At 35.2% G+C, this 11,030-nt stretch overlaps 1 pseudogene; it reads right to left on the reverse strand.

The window, feature by feature from the left end:
• The window catches only part of LOC107740198 (high affinity cAMP-specific and IBMX-insensitive 3',5'-cyclic phosphodiesterase 8B-like), a 43,474-nt pseudogene that overhangs the window by 24,421 nt on the left and 8,023 nt on the right, over positions 1-11,030 (reverse strand).

Below are 11,030 nucleotides of genomic sequence, written 5' to 3' on the forward strand. Positions count from 1 at the left end.
GTTGAATTACTGAAATAAATGAACTTTTCCACGACATTCTAATTTATTGAGATGCACCTGTACACATATACACCATGTTTATCAGCTTTAGCTGATAGTTATAAATATAAACACACACAGTATATATATATATATATATATATATATTAGTGCTGTCAATTAATTAAAAAATTTAATTAATCACACATTTTTTCTGAAATTAATCATGATTAATCACACCTAACATTAAAGTTTTTAAATATACTTTTATATTGCAATAATTTCACATTCTATATGTGAAAATATACCAATACTACTAATGTCTCTATGAAATTGTCCCCCCCCCCCAAATATTTAGCCATTGACTATAGCCATTCAAAATTACAGTATAATTGAGAGCTATCAATTTTAACATTTAGTAGACTTTTAAAAAAAATAACAACTTCTAATTTAAGTGAACTCAAAACAATCTTAAACCCATTATAATAAATGTCATATTTAGCTACCTGTGCCCTTCAGCAAGTAGGCAATATACAGAAATGGAATAAAGCACTACTTTCTGCACTACTTGAAAAGCATTACTTTAAAGTTTTGGTTTTCTAAATTATTTTCTGTGGTAATCAACACACTAATAAATTATGACTTAAAAAAAACCCCTTAAGAACTGTTTGGCACATCTTAATCTGAACAGGACACGCCCACACTCATGTTCAGCCCCGCCCCCATGTAGTGGAGCAAATACTCTTGTTTTAGTGTAAAATACTCACTCTGGAGAAGCCAGCAGAGAGAAGAGGAAGGACAGATGGTTCCTCCTGATCTGAGGGACTGGAAGAGAGAGAAAGATCAGTAGGTGGAACATGATGGACATCCGTAGCACATGGATAATAGATAAAAGTGTTCTCTGAGGTCTTACGTTTGTGGCATCACTGCTAAAATAACAGCGTGTTCAGAAGGCTTGGTTGCTCGAATCATCCTGTTTAAAAACACATACGATAACATAAAAGTAGGTTTTTACATTTTCTGATTTGGCAGTGAAATGGAGTATCTTGTACACATTTCTCTCCAAAAGACTCTTTCTCTCACATGCATAGACATCTACTGGGAAAAAAATGATTTGGCAACTACTAGATTTGGCAGAGTTGGCAGCTTTGAGTATGTGTGTGCGCACATGGATTTAAGCCACTGTGCAGGATGGGAAATTAACACCTGCAACCAGCCAAATGCAGGCCACTTCCTCCGCAGTGGAGAGTAATTTTACCTTATTTACCTGCCGGCCACTGTGGTGGGTAACCTGGTCTTAAAGATTCATATCAAAATGATTCTTATGAACTGATTCTTTTTAGTGGATCAAAAACATTTCGCTCCACCAGTGTTGCACGATTCCTGAAATGAATGAATCTTATGAGTCAGATCTTTTAATGAACGGTTCAAAAAGGTTTGAAACTGGTTTGAATCAGTCTGAAACACTGCCCTTTATAATTTACATTCATAAAGTACATTCTTTCATACACTACCATTCAGAAGTTTAGGGTTGGTAAGATTTTTTCATCTTTTTGAAAGTCTCTTATGCTCACCAATTCTGCATGTATTTGATCAAAAATAACAGTAAAAACAATAATATTGTGGAATATTACTCAAATTTAAAATAACTGTTTTTATTTTAATATATATTATGCAATTTATTCCTGTAATGTAAAGCTGAATTTTTAGCAGTCATTACTGAAGTCTTCAATGTCACATGATCCTTCTCAAATCATTCTAATATGCCAATTTCCTACTCAAGTAAATTTTTTTTCTTCTTATTATTAATATACATATAAAAATTTATATTAAACTTTTAAACAGTAGTGTAAGAAAAATTACATTACAATTATAATTACATTATAACTGAAATTTACCCAAATGAATCAGTGAACTTGTAAATCAAAATCAAATTGAATTTGGAATTCCGAATTCTGTAAAAACATCGAGCGTTTTAACAATGTTATTGAATATAACTGAATAGCAAAAAACAGGCTTTTGTGGCCAAAAAAAAAGTTCATTTCCCATCTTGCCTCTATGACAGTGCTAAAATTTCCATCTAACCGTGTATAAGAGATGAAGAGAAATGAGCGAGAGACAGATGATGGATGGTTTGGTTGTACCCACCGGCAGACGGCATCAGCCTCAAAGTACCGTGAGTGCCGGCCATCAATGATGACGATCTCGTGGTGTTTATCCAAGAAACACTCCACCGCAGACTCAGGTGTTCGTGCGATGTTACACCTGAACCCCGCCCGCTCACACGCCCACCAGAAGGCATCGCTCTGACTGTCCTCTTTAGCAAAGACCAGTAACACCTGAGCGAGACCGAGACGGAGAGAGAGTGAGGTGCTGTTGGTGGGTGCGTGTGAAAGTTCAACAGTCTTTCATCCCGTTCAGCGTTGTGTAACCATGGAGCTGCGATGTGAAATTCCACATGGCCCAGGTCGTTCAGGACGCCTGTCACCGCTACCTCGCTCAGGAGGCCCGCTGTGCAGCGTCACACGTCCACCTACAGGGGGCGGAGTGACCTCACCTGCTCACACACTCATTTCAAACACATTTCTACTGACACGTTTTCACAAGTATCAGAAACGTGAAAAACTACAGATATATAGCACAGTCACCAAATCCAACAACGCAGTGTAACAGGTTACTGAAATCTGTTCCCCCCTCTATTTCACACAGAATTACTTTAATGTAACCCAAATTCAGTCTGGTGATGTGTAACCTCCTGTATTTTATATCTTAGAAAGCATATTGCTCGGATTTGAACAGACAAGAGATACAGCAGGGTCATCAAATCTAAGTACTGTAACTTATTTCAGTAACCTGTAACGCCGTGTTGTCGGATTTGGCGTCTGGTGTATGTTTGCAGATGTTCACATCAGATCAATATGCTTTCTAGATTATGAAACAAAAGGAGATTAGACACCATCAGAGTGAATCTGGGTAACATTAAAGCAATTCTGTGTAAAATAGAGGGGAGTAACAGATTTCGCTAACATGTAATAGTGTGTTGTCGGATTTAGTGACCTTGCTCTATATCAACAACTGCTCACATCAAAACAAAATGCTTTCTAGAGTATGTAACAGGGGACATTAGTCAGCACCAGAGTGATTTTGGGTAACATTAAAGCCACTGGGTGTGAAATAGAGGGAGGTAACTGATTTTGGTAACCTGTTATATTGCCTTGTCGGAATTGGTGACCTTAGTGTATAGCAATATAACTTTTCAGGTTTATTATTGTTAAATTAAACTAAAATGAAAACATTTTCTTTAAAATATAAAAAATATTTTAAAGAAACTTAAAATTCAGCTAGTTGCCAAGGCAACATTTCTCATTTTTGTTTAGTTTAATTTGAAGTACTAAAATAACTCAAACTAAACAAAATAAAACTAACAAATAAAAATTATTAAAAACTACATGTACATTAAAACACACAAAACAAGACAAAAATAATAGGCGATACTAAAATAACAATGTGTGTGTGGGTGGATTAAAGTCAATTAAATTTCAAACGACCCGAGAAATGACAGGTAATTCATTTGTAAATCTTGATTGATTTCCCCAGATACATCAGGCACATCGGACTCTGAAGAGAGTCAAACATTACATAACCAGCCTCGATTCACAGTGACTGACAAGCGGCAGTCAGCCATTAGGTTAACGATACACACACTTTCTATTTCATAATTCCACTTTTAGTGAACCATAATTCCCACTAATACGACACACTCATACAAACACATGCAAATGCACACACACTAGGTGTGACGAGACACTTATCCCACGAGACGAGACACGAGACTGGGTTCACGAGACGAGATGAGATTTTTAGAATTTTTTAAAGAAATCCTCAATGATGAAATATATAGGGAAAATAGTCTTTTATTTAACTGAAAAACACAAAATGCAAAAATGTAGGTGCATTTTGAAATCAACTTGTACTTTATGAAATTAAACATCTATTTTAATAAATTTTATGCAGTAATAAACAACATGTAAACACTGTTGATTTTAAAATGCAAAGTATTGAAAAAATAAATAAAACTCTGTAAACACTTTGCTACTATAAGTGTGTCCCATCAGGTAATGAAAAGTTGTACACACACTTGTGGTCTTCATGCTCACTTGAACACTTGGTCCAAATACAGGAAATACGTCATATAAGTAGTCAAGTGGTCAAGTGCAAAGACCACAAGTGTGTGTATTTGGACAAGGCAACACACACACAAGAACTCAGGATAATCTCGGTGCCAATCCTTTGAGACATCTCAAGATTATCCCTGGGGTCACGAGTCCGTGTTAAGAGGTCTTTATGTGCATTCCCTCATTGGCCATAATGTAGAAACAGGACAATGCAACAATGAATGACAGTAATGCATTATGATGTCACAGTATCATTCTATTGCTTTGCAGCCTATGTGAGATTAAAACATCACTAAAAAGAGACTTTTAGTGATGCACTATGATGTCACAGTGACATTCCACAATGCATTACTGCAGGGACTATGAGAAATCATAATGCATCACTAGCCTACATGGTTTCATAATGATCTGCAATTAAGTATTAAATCCCATGATCTTTTAAGTTTTAGTTACATGGGCATTCAATGGAGAATTTTTAATTTGTGTTTTTTAGATTAAGTCTTATGGGTTTGGAATGACATGAGGTTGAGTAAATGATTTAATGACATAATTCCCATTTTTGGGTGAACTAACTCTTTAATGCAAACAAATTGCTGAAATCAAACCAAATCTCAGTGCTCACATGTTAAAAGTGATTAGAATCAGTAGATTCTGTAGGCATGAGGAGAAGCTAACACTTCTCCTGCTGCTCGTCACGTCGACTTGATTTTTGGCCATTGCCGAATCTCAAATTGGTCCAAATTTGGTAGATTAATTTAAATAAAGTCAAAGAACATATTCTTTTAATTTAAAGCAACTTATAGCACACTAATTACTCAAATCATTCACTTAAAGCAACCAGAGGTTTAGTGCCTCGCACAATGATAACATGGATACAAACTCAGTAATTAGCCAATTAAACGTGCACCTTTCGTTTACTCGGCCCAGATCATTAACCAGATCAAAGCCAACCAGACAAACACTTAAAAAGCCAATAAATACACTACCATTCAAAAGTTTGGGCTCAGTAAGATTAAAAAAAAAAAAAAATTAATGCTTTTATTCAGCAAGTACACATTAAATTGATCAAAATTGACAGTAAGGACATTTATAATAGTTACTGAAATAAAATATTTATATTTCAAATACATGTGTATCACAGTTTCCACAAAAAATAAAGCAGCAGAACTGTTTTCAACACTGATAATAAAAATGGTTTTTAAAACGTCAAATCAGCACATTAGAATGATTTCTGAAGGATCATGTGACACTGAAGACTGGAGTAATTATGCTGAAAATTCAGCTTTGCATCACAGGAATAAATTTCATTTTAAAGTATATTCAAATAAAAAACGTTCATATTCGCGCGATTTTTTGCGCAGCCCGTCAGTGAACAACGGCTCTGTGTAGTTAATGCTGCTCAATGTGAAAGCCCGCAGGTGATGGAGATTTACCGCTGATTACAGAACCGGCTTTCTGACAAGATGCGCGTTAAATATCGCATGCGATTTATCGTGCAGCCCTATAAAAAACAGTTATTTTAAATTGTAATAATATTTCACATTATTACTGTATTTTTGATCAAATAAATGCAGCCTCGGTGAGCATAAGAGACTTCAAAATCCAACCGACTCCAAACTTTCGAAGCTACAAATTCAAACATACACATAATGACTAAACAGGACTGTACCTGAATGGGCTCCTGGGTCAGTCGCATTGGCCCCAAACGCTCTTCTGCTGCAGACACCTGCGAGTGATCAAGAGAAACAGGTATGTTTCATTGAAATGAGGTTAAAAAAGGAAACAAAAGCAAGAATGCATCTGGTCTTACCATCTCAGAGCCTTGAAGCAACATTCTGACATGCCTGTCCTGATTTTAAATCACATACTGTTTGTACATGTACTTGTATGTCCACGAATACAACCATTTACGCAAACTAAACAAGACAAACAAAATTAGTCCACCGAAGAAATAATGTTTCACAGGCTGAATTAATGATGGAAAATGTAGCTGTCCTGATCAGCACGAACTCCAATCCAAGTGTGTTATTCAGCTGATTTAAACAGGATTATCCATACTTCTATTGTCAAATTGTTTTAAACACCGTTTTAACAGTTCTAACGCTTCGTCAGATATGACACACATTGCAAAAAAAGGCTGGTTTTTACGGAGTTGTCCAAATGGTACAGCAACATTGTTGCAATGACAGAGCAGGTGGCTCAAAGCTTCCTGCGTCATCCACACTAACACTACACATAAGCCTCTCAGCAAGAATCACACACACTCACCCACACAAACACACATGCCCAAAAAGCCTTCAGGCTAAATACGGATCATAATCACTATAAAAGCAGCATATGTAATGCACATTTAATTTTGCCAAAACAAAAGAGATGAGTAAAGATATTTAGATGTCTTGTTTTCCAGTAAAAAGATATAAACATTGAAATAAAATCAATTTACTTTAGAAGCAACTCTTTCTTGCTCTTGTGTAAATAGCACAGCATGAATTTGCTTTGGTCATCTGCCTGTTTTATGTTAATTTTTACTGTTGAGAGGCCATCTAGAGTCAAGAGCTTCTATTCCTGTGACTACACACACACACACACACACACACACACACACAAACTCAGATCTGGGATGTGTTTAATTGGACAGTCCAACAGTCATAACACAATCACAATCTTTACAGCTGCAGAGACGCAATTACAGTTTCAACAAATGCAATTATCAATTACTCTACAATTGTCACACGTAGTAAAACACACTGAATCTCTGCATGTCCTTTAGTTGACCAGCAATCTAGTGTTCCTTCACAAACCCTGACAAAAACATTGATTTTGCTTTATTGGCTCATGTCAAAAATGTGCTTTTGTTTTGTTTTACACACATATTTAACTTCAACCAGTTGCTTGAAATTTATTGAGACTAATGTGCAATTAATGTGAAAAGCACAAAACACCTAAAACAAAAAGGCATTGTGGCATTACCAAGGTAAAATCATTTAATATCGTGGTATTTTTTTAATATACAGCATGAATAACTACCATAATTATGTCATGGAATTTACATAATACTCTGAGATACTTCAAAGAATACCATGGTGCTACCATTAAAGGGGTCATATGATGCGATTTCAATTTTTCCTTTCTCTTTGGAGTGTTACAAGCTCTTGGTGCATAAAGAAGATCTGTAAAGTTGCAAAGACTAAAGTCTCAAATCCAAAGAGATATTCTTTATAAAAGTTAAGAGTCAGCCACACCTACCTAAAACGTCTCGTTCTAACACGCCCCCACATACCTACGTCACTATCTGGGAAAATATGCATAACGCCGCCCAAATATTCACGCAAAGAAAGAAGGCGTAACTTTTATTCTCGCTTTTGCCGCCGCTGCCATGTTGTGGAGTCACTGTGTGTTTTGTTGTGAAAGCGAAACTACTTTGTTTGGCCTTCCAAAAGAGGACACAACTAGAAATCAGTGGTTAAGTTGTATTTACAACAACGTTCCAGAACAGTTCAACCCAAATATTCAGATGTATGCAGCGTTGCCAATGATGATTCAAACGCGAGTTTTGAGCAGTGTAGAGTAAGCTTGTTGTATCTCCGATTACAAATGCAGACATGGTTTTATGTTTACGCAGCGCGATACGCAACGCAACGCGTAAAAAGACAGTATAAGGAAAAGAGAACCGTGATGGGATGTGCACGTGCAGAGCAGCTGGACTGAGTCTCATCCTGCTGGGAAACGGCATCACAATATGGTAAGGGGCGTAACATTTCCGTCACACGCTTGAGGCATTCAGCCAATCACAACGCACTGGATAGCTGGCCAATCAGAGCACACCTCGCTTTTTTAGAACGATGAGCTTTGTAAAAATCGAGGCGTTTCAGAAAGGTGGGGCATAGAGGAGAAACAATAATGTACATTATATGGAAAATAATGTGTTTTTTGAACCTTAAACCGCATAAACACATTGCATTACACCAAATACACAACATGTAGCAGCATCATATGACCAACATGTAGCAGCATCATATGACCCCTTTAACAAAAATATGTATTTTCATGATCCAAAAAACAAACAAACAAAAAAACACCAACAACAACATGGTATTACCATGGTAATGTGTCCAAAACAATGGCATTTCCATGGCAGCATGTCCAAAAAGCCATGGTATTGCCACTGGTACAGAGCGTTTAAAAAAATGGCACTGCAGACAATCTACAACAGCATTAAAAGGGTCATTTCATAAATGTGATCATTTTATTTTTTCCCTGAGGTCCACTTATAATATTATTATTTTTTAATAAAAAATATAATATAATATGACATAAAATATTACAATACAGTAAACTTTTTAAATTACATAATTTAATATTATTAATTAGAATAATATGAGTTTTTTGCACAAAAAAATGTCTCTTGAGCTCTGAAAGTTACACTATGGAAAAATTTGATTTTTCACACTAGCACTCCTTTAAAAGTGACAATCAGAAGAGACAGTCAGCATCAACAATGCTTTTATTTTCCAGTCAAAGGCCATTACTAAAACCACTGTTACACAAGACTCATGTTTTCTCAATAACAATTACAAAAAAAAGTAGAGAGAACATTTTGCCACTGGAAATTCAATAACATATTTAATCCTGTGTTCAAGTGCATTTTTATTAAAATATTGAAATTGAAAACTCCATGTGTCCTCTGCAACTCTCTCAAAACATGCTTAGAAAGTTCAGCTTATATATACAAACACTTCTGTTACATTTTCATAAATTTTCCCAACCAAATCTTTTTCTCATCCTTTGCTCTTCTTCTCTAACTCCCTACCCCATGCTTGAGGTTTCTCAGTTCTTGGCGCTGAAGTTACATCTCATTTCCTAGAAAAAGACACACACACACACACACGTTGGTATGGTTTACAGGGACTCTCCATAGGCGTAATGGTTTTTATATTGTACACTGTATTTCCTATCACAGGAAGTGTCCTCATAAGTCATATTCACGCTGTAATACCCATGTCATTATACACATTTGTGTCCTCATGAACCATATAAACCTGTACACACACACATACACAGAGCAGCTAAAGCTTGAGTTTTAAGTCCACAAAAATCCTAAATTAGCTAAATCTACCATGCAGAATTTACTGTGACTCTTCACATATAACCTAACAGCTGCTGTCAGATTGAATATTATAGGTGATTTGGATAAGTTCTGCACCAATAACTGCATCAAATAGAATTGACCCTTTGCAAAGACCCGCCCCCCTTCGTTACTGTTGCTACGTCCGACAAGCCACGGCGCTCTCATGCCACACTTTATGTTCTCATGCAGTGAAAAATACATCGCATAAAAAAGGAAACTGACAACGAGCCCACATACAAGACAGAGCAGGTTACTTTATGTATGAAACAAAGTCTCAGCTTTCAAATTTTGTCTTTTTTTTTAGGAATTTCAAACAATAAATACCGTTTTGTGACTCTTTAATGTCTCATGACAGATCACTGTAAAGTTCAAGCGGCACATGAATCGATCATCTCATCCTTTTTACTAGTTATAGCATGAAATAAACATGAATGAACATCAGAAGGATTCTTGTTTCAACTGCGGAAAGACATCTATACACACCATTTTTCAAGTCCATCAACATTAATCTACTCTACTGTCTGGTTTGTTTGAGGGACAAAATGGCAGATTCTGTGTTTTAATTTTTGTTCTTTCTTTTTTTGAATATTTTTTTTATTCAGCAAGGATGAGTTAAATTGTAAGAAGTGATAGCAAACATTTATATTGTTACAAAAGATTTATATTTTGAATAAATGTTGTTCTTTTTAACTTTTTATTCATCATTATCCTGAAAAAAGTATCGCAGTTTCCAAAAAAAATATTTGGCAGCATAAACGAAAACTAGAAAAGTATAAGTTTTTTGAAAGCGGTTTAATTTTTTTGTGGAAACTGTGATCATACATTTTTTCCCCTCAGGATTCTCTGATGAACAAAAAGTTCAAAAGAACAGTATTTATTTGAAATACAATTTTTTTTGTAATTTTATAAATGTCTTTAGTGTCATTTCTATTTTTTTTTTTTCAATTTAATGCACCCTTGCCCATTTCTTTCCAAAACCATTTTTTGGAAAAACCCTTTTTTATTTTAAACAACATTTTATATAGATATATATTTTTTAGCAATTTTTTGAAACACTTTTTAGAAACAATTTTCACTCAGAAATTGCTAGTAAATTTCACAAACAATCACAAAGAAATGGCAAGTAACACATTGAATTAGAAGTATAAAAACTTAAATAGTATTTTCTTGTAAAACACATCAATAAAGTTTTAAATAAACGTTGTTTTATTTAAAACTCGTTAAAAATTGTAGTCTTAGCCATCACAATACATCAGTTCATGCATTTTATAGCAAAGCTATAAATGGCTGATCTAAACATATTCTCTGTGTTGTCGGTTAGTTTGAGTTTAGCACCACCAATCCATCATGTTCTATGCGTTACATTCAATGCAGTTCAGGTATCTAAATGGGTGTTGTTATTGACTTTTATTGTATGTATATAAAATGCATCATATATACAAACCCACTGCTAAAAGAGATTAAAATTCTAAAAGAAAAAGAAAAAAAACATCTAAAATATATTACAAAAATATTACAAATAAATAAACATATAAACACCTCGGATCACTTCCTCCTCACTCTTAACCTCAACATGGTTCCTGACACACTGACAGCTGACTTTCTCAGACCACATTGCTAAAACTGCCAGGTTCTGCAGATTTGCTTTATTCAACATCAAGAAGATCAGGCTCTTTCTTTCGGAACATGCTTCACAACTCCTTGTTCAAGCTCTTGTTCTGTCCAGGCTGGACTATTGCAATGCTCTC

Source organism: Sinocyclocheilus rhinocerous, unplaced genomic scaffold (assembly GCF_001515625.1).
Source record: "Sinocyclocheilus rhinocerous isolate Xijiao unplaced genomic scaffold, SAMN03320098_v1.1 scaffold405, whole genome shotgun sequence".
Taxonomy (NCBI): Eukaryota; Metazoa; Chordata; class Actinopteri; order Cypriniformes; family Cyprinidae; genus Sinocyclocheilus; species Sinocyclocheilus rhinocerous.